This window comes from Mus pahari, chromosome 1, assembly GCF_900095145.1.
Source record: "Mus pahari chromosome 1, PAHARI_EIJ_v1.1, whole genome shotgun sequence".
NCBI lineage: Eukaryota > Metazoa > Chordata > Mammalia > Rodentia > Muridae > Mus > Mus pahari.
Window position 1 is genome coordinate 64,527,782 of NC_034590.1, and position 9,917 is coordinate 64,537,698.

The 9,917-nt window shown below is 37.9% G+C and overlaps 1 pseudogene; it reads right to left on the bottom strand.

The window, feature by feature from the left end:
- Positions 1 to 7,150: 7,150 nt before the first annotated feature.
- LOC110319320 lies at positions 7,151 to 7,918 on the bottom strand (annotated as a pseudogene).
- Positions 7,919 to 9,917: the final 1,999 nt, after the last annotated feature.

Here is a 9,917-nt window from a genome sequence, read left to right on the forward strand (position 1 = left end):
TATATTAAACCATCCCTGCATCCCTGGAATGAAGCCTACTTGGTCATGATGGATGATTGTTTTGATGTGTTCTTCGATTCAGTTGTGAGAATTTTATTGAGTATTTTTGCATCGATATTCTTAAGGGAAATTGGTCTGAAGTTCTCTATCTTTGTTGTGTCTTTTTGTGGTTTAGGAATCAGAGTAATTGTGGCTTCGTAGAATAAATTGGGTAGAATAGCTTCTGTTTCTGTTTTGTGGAATAGTTTGAGAAGAACTGGAGTTAGGTCTTCTTTGAAGGTTTGATAGAACTCTGCACTAAACCCATCTGGTCCTTGGCTTGTTTTGGTTGGGAGACTATTAATGACAGCTTCTATTTCTTGAGGTGATATAGGACTGTTTAGGTCATNAATCTGATCCTGATTTAACTTTGGTATCTGGTATCTGTCTAGAAATTTGTCCATTTCATCCAGGTTTTCCAGTTTTGTTGAGTATGGCCTTTTGTAGAAGGATCTGACGTGAAGCTTTCGATTTCCTCAGGATCTGTTGTTATCTCTCCCTTTTCATTTCTGATTTTGTTCATTAGGATGCTGTCCCTGTCCCCTCTAGTGAGTCTGGCTAAGGGTTTATCTATATTGTTGTTTTTCTCAAAGAACCAGCTCCTGCTTTGGTTGATTCTTTCAATAGTTCTTTTTGCTTCCACTTGGTTGATTTCACCCCTGAGTTTGATTATTTTCCTGCTGTCTACTCCTCTTGGGTGAATTTGCTTCCTTTTGTTCTAGAGCTTTTAGGTGTGCTATCAAGCTGTTAGTGTATGCTCTCTCTAGTTTCTTTTTGGAGGCACTCAGAGCTATGTGTCACCTAGGACTAATTCCCTGTTTTCATTTGTACTATCTCCACATAAGAAAGCAGAATGAGAACATTTCCACCAGAATTAATGCACACATTTTAAATGTTTTCATTCTCATGTACTTGTACAAAACTAAAAGAACTCTAGAGGATGCTGATGAGCAGACCTGATACTTGGCTTCTGTAGAGTTGCACTCTGCTCAGAATTAGTTGTTATAAAGGATTATGTAAGAGTGGTTAGGCATAGGAAACTCCCTTTTGACAGTCCTCCAACATTTTAACCACACATCTATAGTTGTGACTCAGTTTAGTTTAATGACATTTTGAATGGAATTGACAACATGATTTCATAGCTACAATGATCTCACGACCTCAGAGAAATATCCATTAATTTATTGTCTTAAATGTCTCCTGGGCATCATTTGTGCACCAGGCACCTTGACCCTTGAGGGCATTTAAATACACTACATTTTTACATTTTAGTATGTGACTCTGAAGCTCAGAGAAATGTATTTTGGTCCAAAGTCACTCATGGGTTAGTTATTAAGTGAAGATCAGAACTAAATTATTCTGAAACTCCCCTGTCACTCTTGTCAGTTTTTTTTCTTTTGAGTGAATGATTTGAGCTCTGAATTAAGTTCAGTTTAATGAACCTTTACTGAGAGCTTAATGTTTATCATCCATATACTTTGATGAATGATTTTGATGAACTACTTAGTCTATCAAAATCAACATATTGGTAAATAAGTATAAGACATTAAGTATTGATGCAATGTACTTATCTTCTAGTGAACATAGAGGGTCACTGGAGAGCAAAAGGAGGCACCGACCTTTTCTAAGCATGCTGGAGGGGTGAGGGAGGAGGAGTGAAAAGCAGGGTACGCTCTCTAGGGTAACTCAAATAGTTGCAGTAAGATTGCACCATCTACAAAACTGTTCTCACCCACTCTCCCTCTTGTTAATTGTAACTGCTTCTTTAAAATAGTTTTTCAGAAAACAGCAGAAAGCGCAAACTCAAATGTTCTATGATATTGGGTACAAACCTATTTTACACATGTTCAGTGTAATAATAAGTAATAATAATGATAATAATAATAACAATAAAATAATAATATAATCAGTGTTTAAAGTGATAAACTACAGTATATATGTATACAACCTTTATAAAGGGAGGAGTTGCCACTCAGCTTCTGTTAGTTCAATACTAAATGAAATTATTTTAATTTACATATCGTATTTTTTGAGATTTTATACATGAATTCTCTTCAAATTCTTCTGTCTTCCCGACTCCCTCTCACATTCATGACCTTTTCCTTAATTATTAGTTTTCTCTCTGTCTCTCTCTCTGTCTCTGTCTTTCTGTCTCCTTTCTGTCTCTCTGTCTATCTATCTGTCTCTCTCTCACACACACACATACACATACACAAACACACACACACACACACACACACACACACACATACACACAAACAAACTTAATATATTTAGTGTTGCTCTTATGTACATATGTTTAGGGTTGACATGGGTCTAGGTAACCTATTAGAGAGCTTATCTCTATAGGAAATTGATTCTTACTCTCTCATAGCCTGGGACTCTTTCTCCTTATGGATTTTCTTCTTCCTATCTACACTGTCCTGGCAACTGGCGTTGTTACCATTCAAACCTGGTTCAGCAGCCATATTGTTGAGATTTCATGGGTACAGTTTTCCTGTTGTGTCTTGAAATACTACATTTTGTTTACCCATTCTTTGGTTAAGGGACATCTAGGTTGTTTTTACTTTATGTTTATTATAAACATAGTTCTTGTGGCAGGATGGAGTGTACTTTATACATATGCCTGAGATTGTAATATCTGGGTCTTGGGGTATATTGATTCCCAAGTTTTTGGAACCACCATACTGATTTTCATAGTTGTGGGAAGCGGGTATGGCTGTGGCTGCGGCCTTGTGAGCCAAGACAGCACCTTGGTTCACTGCCATGCCCCGTGATTCCCTGCTTGATTATCAAAAACCTGATTATGTGCACCTGAGTGATTACACGCTGCCCACCTGACATATAGTGTCATACAGCATGATATTGAGTCACTGGCCTATCAACACCCACCCTGTCTGCGTGCATGGCTCACATATAGAACACGCTGAATGCTGATTGGATGATGAGCGATGAGAGGTGCAGAGCGTGGAAGGGGATAAATTGGGCGATCCCAGAATATAGAGCAAGAGCTGAAGCAGAGGGGAGAAGCTGAACTGCTGTAGAGAGCTGGGGTGAGCTGTGGAGAGAATAAAGGAAGCTGCAGCGGGAAGCTGTGGAAGCTGCTCAAACCCTGCCTTGGCATATGTGTTGTCTTTGCCCCACCTCTGCGGGACAGAGGTGGGGGGGGCGTGTGGCACATAGTGGCTATAAAAATTTGCACTCACCCCAGCAATGGAGGCGCATTCCCCTTGCTCTATATCTTCACCAGTGTGTGATGTTACTTGTGTTTTTTATCTTAGCCATTCTGAAAGATTTAAGATGGAATCTCTAAGTAGTTTTGATTTGTATTTCCCTAATCACTAAAGATGTTGGATGCTTTTTAAAAAATGTTTCTCAGCCATTTGAGTTCCTTGATTGAGATTTCTTTTAGATACTTCATTTTAATTGGATTATTTGGTTTGTTGGTGTCAAGTTTCTTATTTATATATTTTGGATATTAGCTCTCTGTCAGATATGGAGTTGGTGAGAATCTTTACTCATTCTGTAATCTGCCATCTTATCATTTTGGCAATATCCTTTTCCTTACAGAAGCTTTTCAGTTTCATGAGGTATCATTTATTGATTGTTGTTCTTAGTTCAGGAAGTTGTCTTCTGTGCCAATGTGTTCTAGGTTGTTGTATCTGGTTTGATGTTGAGGTTTTGGATCCACTTGGATTCAAATTTTGTTCAGGATGATAGACAAGGATCTATTTGCATTCTTCCATGTGTTGGCATCCAGTTAGACTAGCATCGGTTATTGAAGATTCTTTTTCCCATTGTGTATTTCTGGCTCTCTATAAAAAGCCCAGGTGTCCATAGTTTTGTGGATTGATGGCTGGGTATTTGAATCAATTTCATTGATCAGCCTGTTTTTATGGCAATACCATGAGGATTTCTACAGTATAGCTTGAAATCAGGTATGGTAATACTGCCTAATGTTCTATTATTGTAGAGAATTGTTTTAGCTATCCTGGGCCTTTTGTTTTTCCATATAAATTTGAGAAATGTCCTCTCAAGGTTTGTAAAGAACTGTCTTGGAATTTTGATGGGGATTGTGGTGAGTGTGTAGATAGCTTTTGGTTGGATGCATATTTTTATATGTTAATCCTACAGATCTACTAGCATGAAAGATCTTTCCATCTCCTGACATCTTCTTCAAAGTGGTATAGTTTTTTTGTCAAACAAATGTTTGACATTCTTGGTTAGAGTTACCCAACATTAGCATGTATTGTTATTTCCATGATTTCTTTCTCAGCCCATTTGTCATCTGTTTATTGAGCTTTAAAACAAAGCTTATAAAATAATGTTTTCACATTTCACTTCAAACATGATTAATGTTTTCTTTCCTTTTTGTCTGAATTGACCCCTTTTCTCCTTCCCAGTTAAAGTCTACTACTTCTCCTTATTTTTGTGTCCTTTTTGCCTAGAGTAACTTTCCCCAATCATTTTCAAGGTTTCAGGCTTCTGCATTTACTTCAGATTATATACTCAAAGGTTTGGAAATCAGATCCATACTTTAGAGTACTTGTTCCATTCATTTCCCTGAAAATTCCATATAATTTTCTTAGGTATTAGTTATAGCAATAGGAAGGGCTTGAGATCTACATCTTTTTTCTTACCTCATGTTATTTCTTATGTTTAACTTTTCTACACATTTCTATTACTCTCAACATGCTCAGGCTGGGGACAGTTGGCTGCGTACATCCTGGAATAAGGAGGATTGGCAGACCAATGCATTTGAAGGATGGCTGTATTAGATAATCTTCCAACATAAAAAGGTCAGAGACCTACTACATGATAAGACACTCGTTTGGCAAGTCTTTGCTGAAAATGTGAGAAGTAGTCAGACAGAAAATGGAAGGAAAGAATAACACATGTGCAGTAAATGGATAGAAAGGCACAACAGTCAATAATAATTTGCAACAATAGGACCTGGAACACATGGCTGACGCTAAACTAATTTAAAGTGGAACACGAGAAGAAGCTGCAGTTTCAAGCATTCTCTAAAGTACAGTCATTTAATATGTCTTGAACAGAGTTTTAAACTTTATCTATAGATTTCACCTAAGCATATAAAAAAAATCAGTCTGTTAAATGCACAAGAATTGGCTTTCAACCCTATCCATTGATGCATACAGCAATGAAGAACTCAATGAATGATGACTCAGCCACTCCTTGTGATTCAGGCTCATTGACAGGATCAATGTCAAGCTCTTTCAAACCTATGCCTTTAATCCCAGCATCTGGTAGGCAGAGGAACGTGGCTATCTTTGAGCTTGATGCCAGCCTGGCCTACAGATTGAGGTCAAGGTCAGCTAGGGTTGCCCTACAGAGAAACCCTGTCTGAAAAAACAAAGCAATAATAACAACAACAACAACAATAGAAAGGAAGGAAGGAAGGAAGGAAGGAAGGAAGGAAGAAAAAAGAAAGAAGAAGAAAGGAAGGAAGAATGAATGAATGAATGAAAGAAGGAAGGAAGGAAAGAAAGAAAGAAAGAAAGAAAGAAAGAAAGAAAGAAAGAAAGATACATTTTGATATAGCAGATGTTAAGTTCAGATCCTTCTGCTCATATTTTGCATTTCTATTGAATTCAAGAGAAAACTGTTGGGTCCTGACTAAGAGCTCTGGTTTGGCATCTTTCTAAACTATCTCATTTCATTTTTGACTTAAATGCTTTCCAAAATAGTCAACCTTGTGTAAATTTCTTTATTTGTGACTTACCTCTGCATGCTTATTTTTTTGAAAAGAAAAAAAAATTCTCATTACATTGAACTGAAAAAAAAAAGACTCAGATTTGGTATTTATGTGATCTAAATATAACATATAATCTAATATATATATATGTGTATGTGTATACATTTTAGTAATAAATGTTCATACAATTCTATCAATAATACATCATATGTAAATTAGTGTCCAAATTAATGTTGTGTAGCTGCTGCTGGAAAAAGAAACCTATTTTATTGCACAATAAAATGTTTTTAATTGTTGGAGTTGAACAGCTTTATTACATACAGATTACTTTGGGAAACAGTAAACTTTTCATTGATCAAAAATGTTACCAGTCATATAAGACTGAAAATAAAGAATAGCACCCTTGAAAGGGAGAAAGAAAGCAAAATAAAGTAACAGTATATTTTTAAAAGCAATATGGAACATGGTTAAGAAACTATGATGGAAGCAGAGTGTAAATAAACTCAGTTGTTTTTAAATTAGTTGTTAATATCAAGAGCTTTGAAGTCTTGGCTTGTATTTTAATTTAATATTTTAATTTTGTATTTTAATTCAAAAAAGATTTATAAAAATATTAAATTAACTTTTAATGAAACAAATCTGTTTTCTTGGAGTTTTAATTATAGACATTTTTTGATGGTGTGTATATTATACTTTCAATTTATCAAAAGCAATGATACTTTTATTAATAGAAAAATATTTCTATGTTAATATATTAGAAACTTTAAAATTATACTCATATTAAATGTGCATTGATATACACTTGTATAAATACTGCTTTCTATATGGAATGAGTCATAATAATTATTGTTAATATAATATCTTCTGATAATAATTACTCAAATAATAATTTAAATGAAATTTTGAAGGTTAAATTTAAATCCAAAAATTGATAATGAGGAGATGGATCAGCCAACGTGATATATATTTAGCAAGCATAACGTTCTGAGTTTGGAACCCCAATATTCACATTAAAAACCAGGCTTAGTAGCCCATTAACCTCAACACTGGGTTAGAAGGATAGAAGTAGACAAGTCTATCTTTGGTTTGGATGGTTAGCCAGTCTAACAGAGACTACAAGCTATAGGTTCTGTGAGAGACCGTATCTCAATAATTAATGCACAACAAAATCACCTCAAGTCTACTTCTAGCCCCTTCCCCAATATTTTCTAAAAATCATGTCATCCTTGGTGGTTCGAATGAGAGTGGCCCCGGTTAGGCTCATATACTTTTTTTTTTTTTTTTTTTCATATGGTGCTTTTATTTTTGCCCGACAATTGGCCAGGTCCCTTTCTGACAACAAGCTAGAAGCCGCACCATTCTTACATTGATTCCTGCAAGACAAGCTACTCAAATTCACTTAAGGATCTGGAGGACAGTGCTGAAGGCGGCCAGGTTCTCACAGGACTTAAACCGCCACTGCACACTGGTGAGCGCTGCTCCACGGCTACCCCCTGTCTGCTGGAGCACAGACCACAGCACCACATCTGCCACAGTGAGGTCATTTCCAACCAGCCACCGGCTTTTCCCTATAGAGGAGTTCATAGAGTGGATCTCAGCTGCTTTTTCTTTTCTGTCCCTTCTTTCAGCTGAAACCTGGCGATATCCACTCAGCTATCGATGGTTAGGCTGACAGCACAGTGCTTTTGACCAAATAGAACAGGAAACATGCCATGTTTCCTTCTCCTTCAATGGGCACATTGTTTGTATACCAAACTTCATCTGTGTCTTGGGCACGTTTTTTACAAATCAGAGTGAAGCCTAGCTGATATTTGTATCAAGACAGTTTTCTAGCTTGCTCTCCGAAGTACATGAGAAGATTCTCAGGTATATTCTTGACAGACGAATGTGTGTGCACAGTGGACAGGGAGGGCCCTGTAGTGTTCACAGAGTAGCTGGTGCAGCACAAGCAAGGACAGTGGTGTGGAAGCTGGGTTTGTATTGATCACAATGTCTTTCAGTGCCGTATAATAATAATCTTTTCCAAGCATGAAATTCAAGTTCAATGCATTTGTGGTTAAAGTCGTGGGCTCGTCAGCTTGCAGGATGTTGGTTATGTCCAAGTCTGCATCTGGGGGTGTGAGTCATCCTCGAAAGGCCATCGACTGTTGCCTTCACCTCATATAAGTTTCATACACTTGAATGATTTGTTTTGGTGGAACTCTTTTGCAAGGATTAGAAAGTGTACAACTAGAGGTGAGTTTTGTTTCAAATCACCAAGCCAGCCTGCTGTCAGATCCAACACACCCCAAAACTCTATGTAAGATTCTATCTAGAAAGAACAAAGGTGGGTGAGAATTCATTGTCTGCGAGCATCTGTCTCAAGAGCTGTAACACTGCCTGGGAAGAGAATGCTCTCCTGAAGCTTTTGCCACTAGAAGCTCCTCTACAGTCCACTTGCTGGCTAGCCAGCCCTCTGCCTACTCAGCCTGGTACAAGTGCAGTGTCTCGAAGCAACAGTGGTGGCTGGGGCACCAGCACCAGAGCGGTGACAGGAGAAGAAGAAGAAGAAGAAGAAGAAGAAGAAGAAGAAGAAGAAGAAGAAGAAGAAGAAGAAGAAGAAGAAGAAGAAGAAGAAGAAGAAGAAGAAGAAGAAGAGGTGGCACTCCCCCTCCTCCCTGCTCATGCCCTTTCCCCTTTCCCCTTGAACCCTCCCTCAGGGCAGGGCCAGACGTCTCAATGAATAGCCTCTGGTTCACATACCAACAAAGGTCTTCTCTATAAAATACCAGAACTTAAGGTGTTATCATTCATTTATTTGATTTGTAAAAGCATATGCAATAGGCCTCAGATTGAGAAGTGACTGGACATATTAGAGAGCTGAGGTTGGAGGGCAGAAACTGTTGCTGCAGGTAGATATACATCGCACACATTATTCCAGAACATTTGTTATTAGACACTGCATGAGTGAACTACCTTCTGAAATGTGACACTGACTTTGAATAGTGTGAGGCGGGGATTTCAAAGGGAGAAAGGAAACAGTGAGGACACAAACTGCTTGTTTTCAAGAGCATGAAATAAAGCAAACACACACAACTTTGAATTGGAATAACGGTTTACTTAAGAGCTTCCCAGAGCTGAACAAGGTACGCGAAGGCTCTGGAAACCTGAACAGAGACTTGCACTTGGATACTTTTACCCACTGACACTGATGCATCAGAGAAAGTAAATGAAAGAGTATAGGTGATTAATCTTCTGTTGAATTTAAAGCTTGAAAGCCAAAGGGCTCCTCAGGCAACACATAAGAGACTTTTATCTACTGAAGCCCAGAAGAGGCTGAGAATCCATCTAGAGAATTGATCGTGAGAATGACAGCGCTCCAAAAGGATGGAAGTTTTACTTCTACCAGGTCTCTAATGCTAACATCAAGTCCTGGGTGAAAAATGGGAGACTTTTAAGACAGGGTAGGCAACAATTACTTATAATCTTGAAAGTGGAAATTCCATATACTCTCAGTATATACACAAAGGAGCACCCAGTCACGTCTCTTGAAGTCTGCTCCTATATTCCCATTTGTATAAAGACAAATATTTGCTGTGTACATCTGTCTACTGCTCATCTTTCCTGTTGATGATAGGGTCAAGACACAATCCATGTGGAAGGAGATACAGTGCCTACAAAATATATGAGGACAATGCTTCAGAAAATTCATTAGCAGCATACAAGAATATATATGGAGTGGTATCTGTAGAATAAAATTGCAAGGGACAGAATGATACATTTGGATAAGAGGCTCTCAAAGATGTTTACAAATGTGCTTTTCTATGATATGAGATTTAAAACATCAGGCACGGATTGGGAAGGTGATGTTTACCTGGGGACACTATGGATCTTGAACATCTAAAGAAAGCAATAGTCCACACAGAAGAGAAATGTGTCAGACATGCCACATGATACTAAAATGGGTTAAATGGAAAAAAGATAGTAGGGCTCTCTTGGTCAGGGATTCTATTCCTGCACAAACATCATGACCAAGAAGCAAGTTGGGGAGGAAAAGTTTATTCAGCTTACACTTCCATACTGCTGTTCATCACCAAGGAAGTCAGGACTGGAGCTCAAGCAAGTCAGGGAGCAGGAGCTGATGCAGAGGCCTTGGAGGGAAGTTCTTTACTGGCTTGCTTCC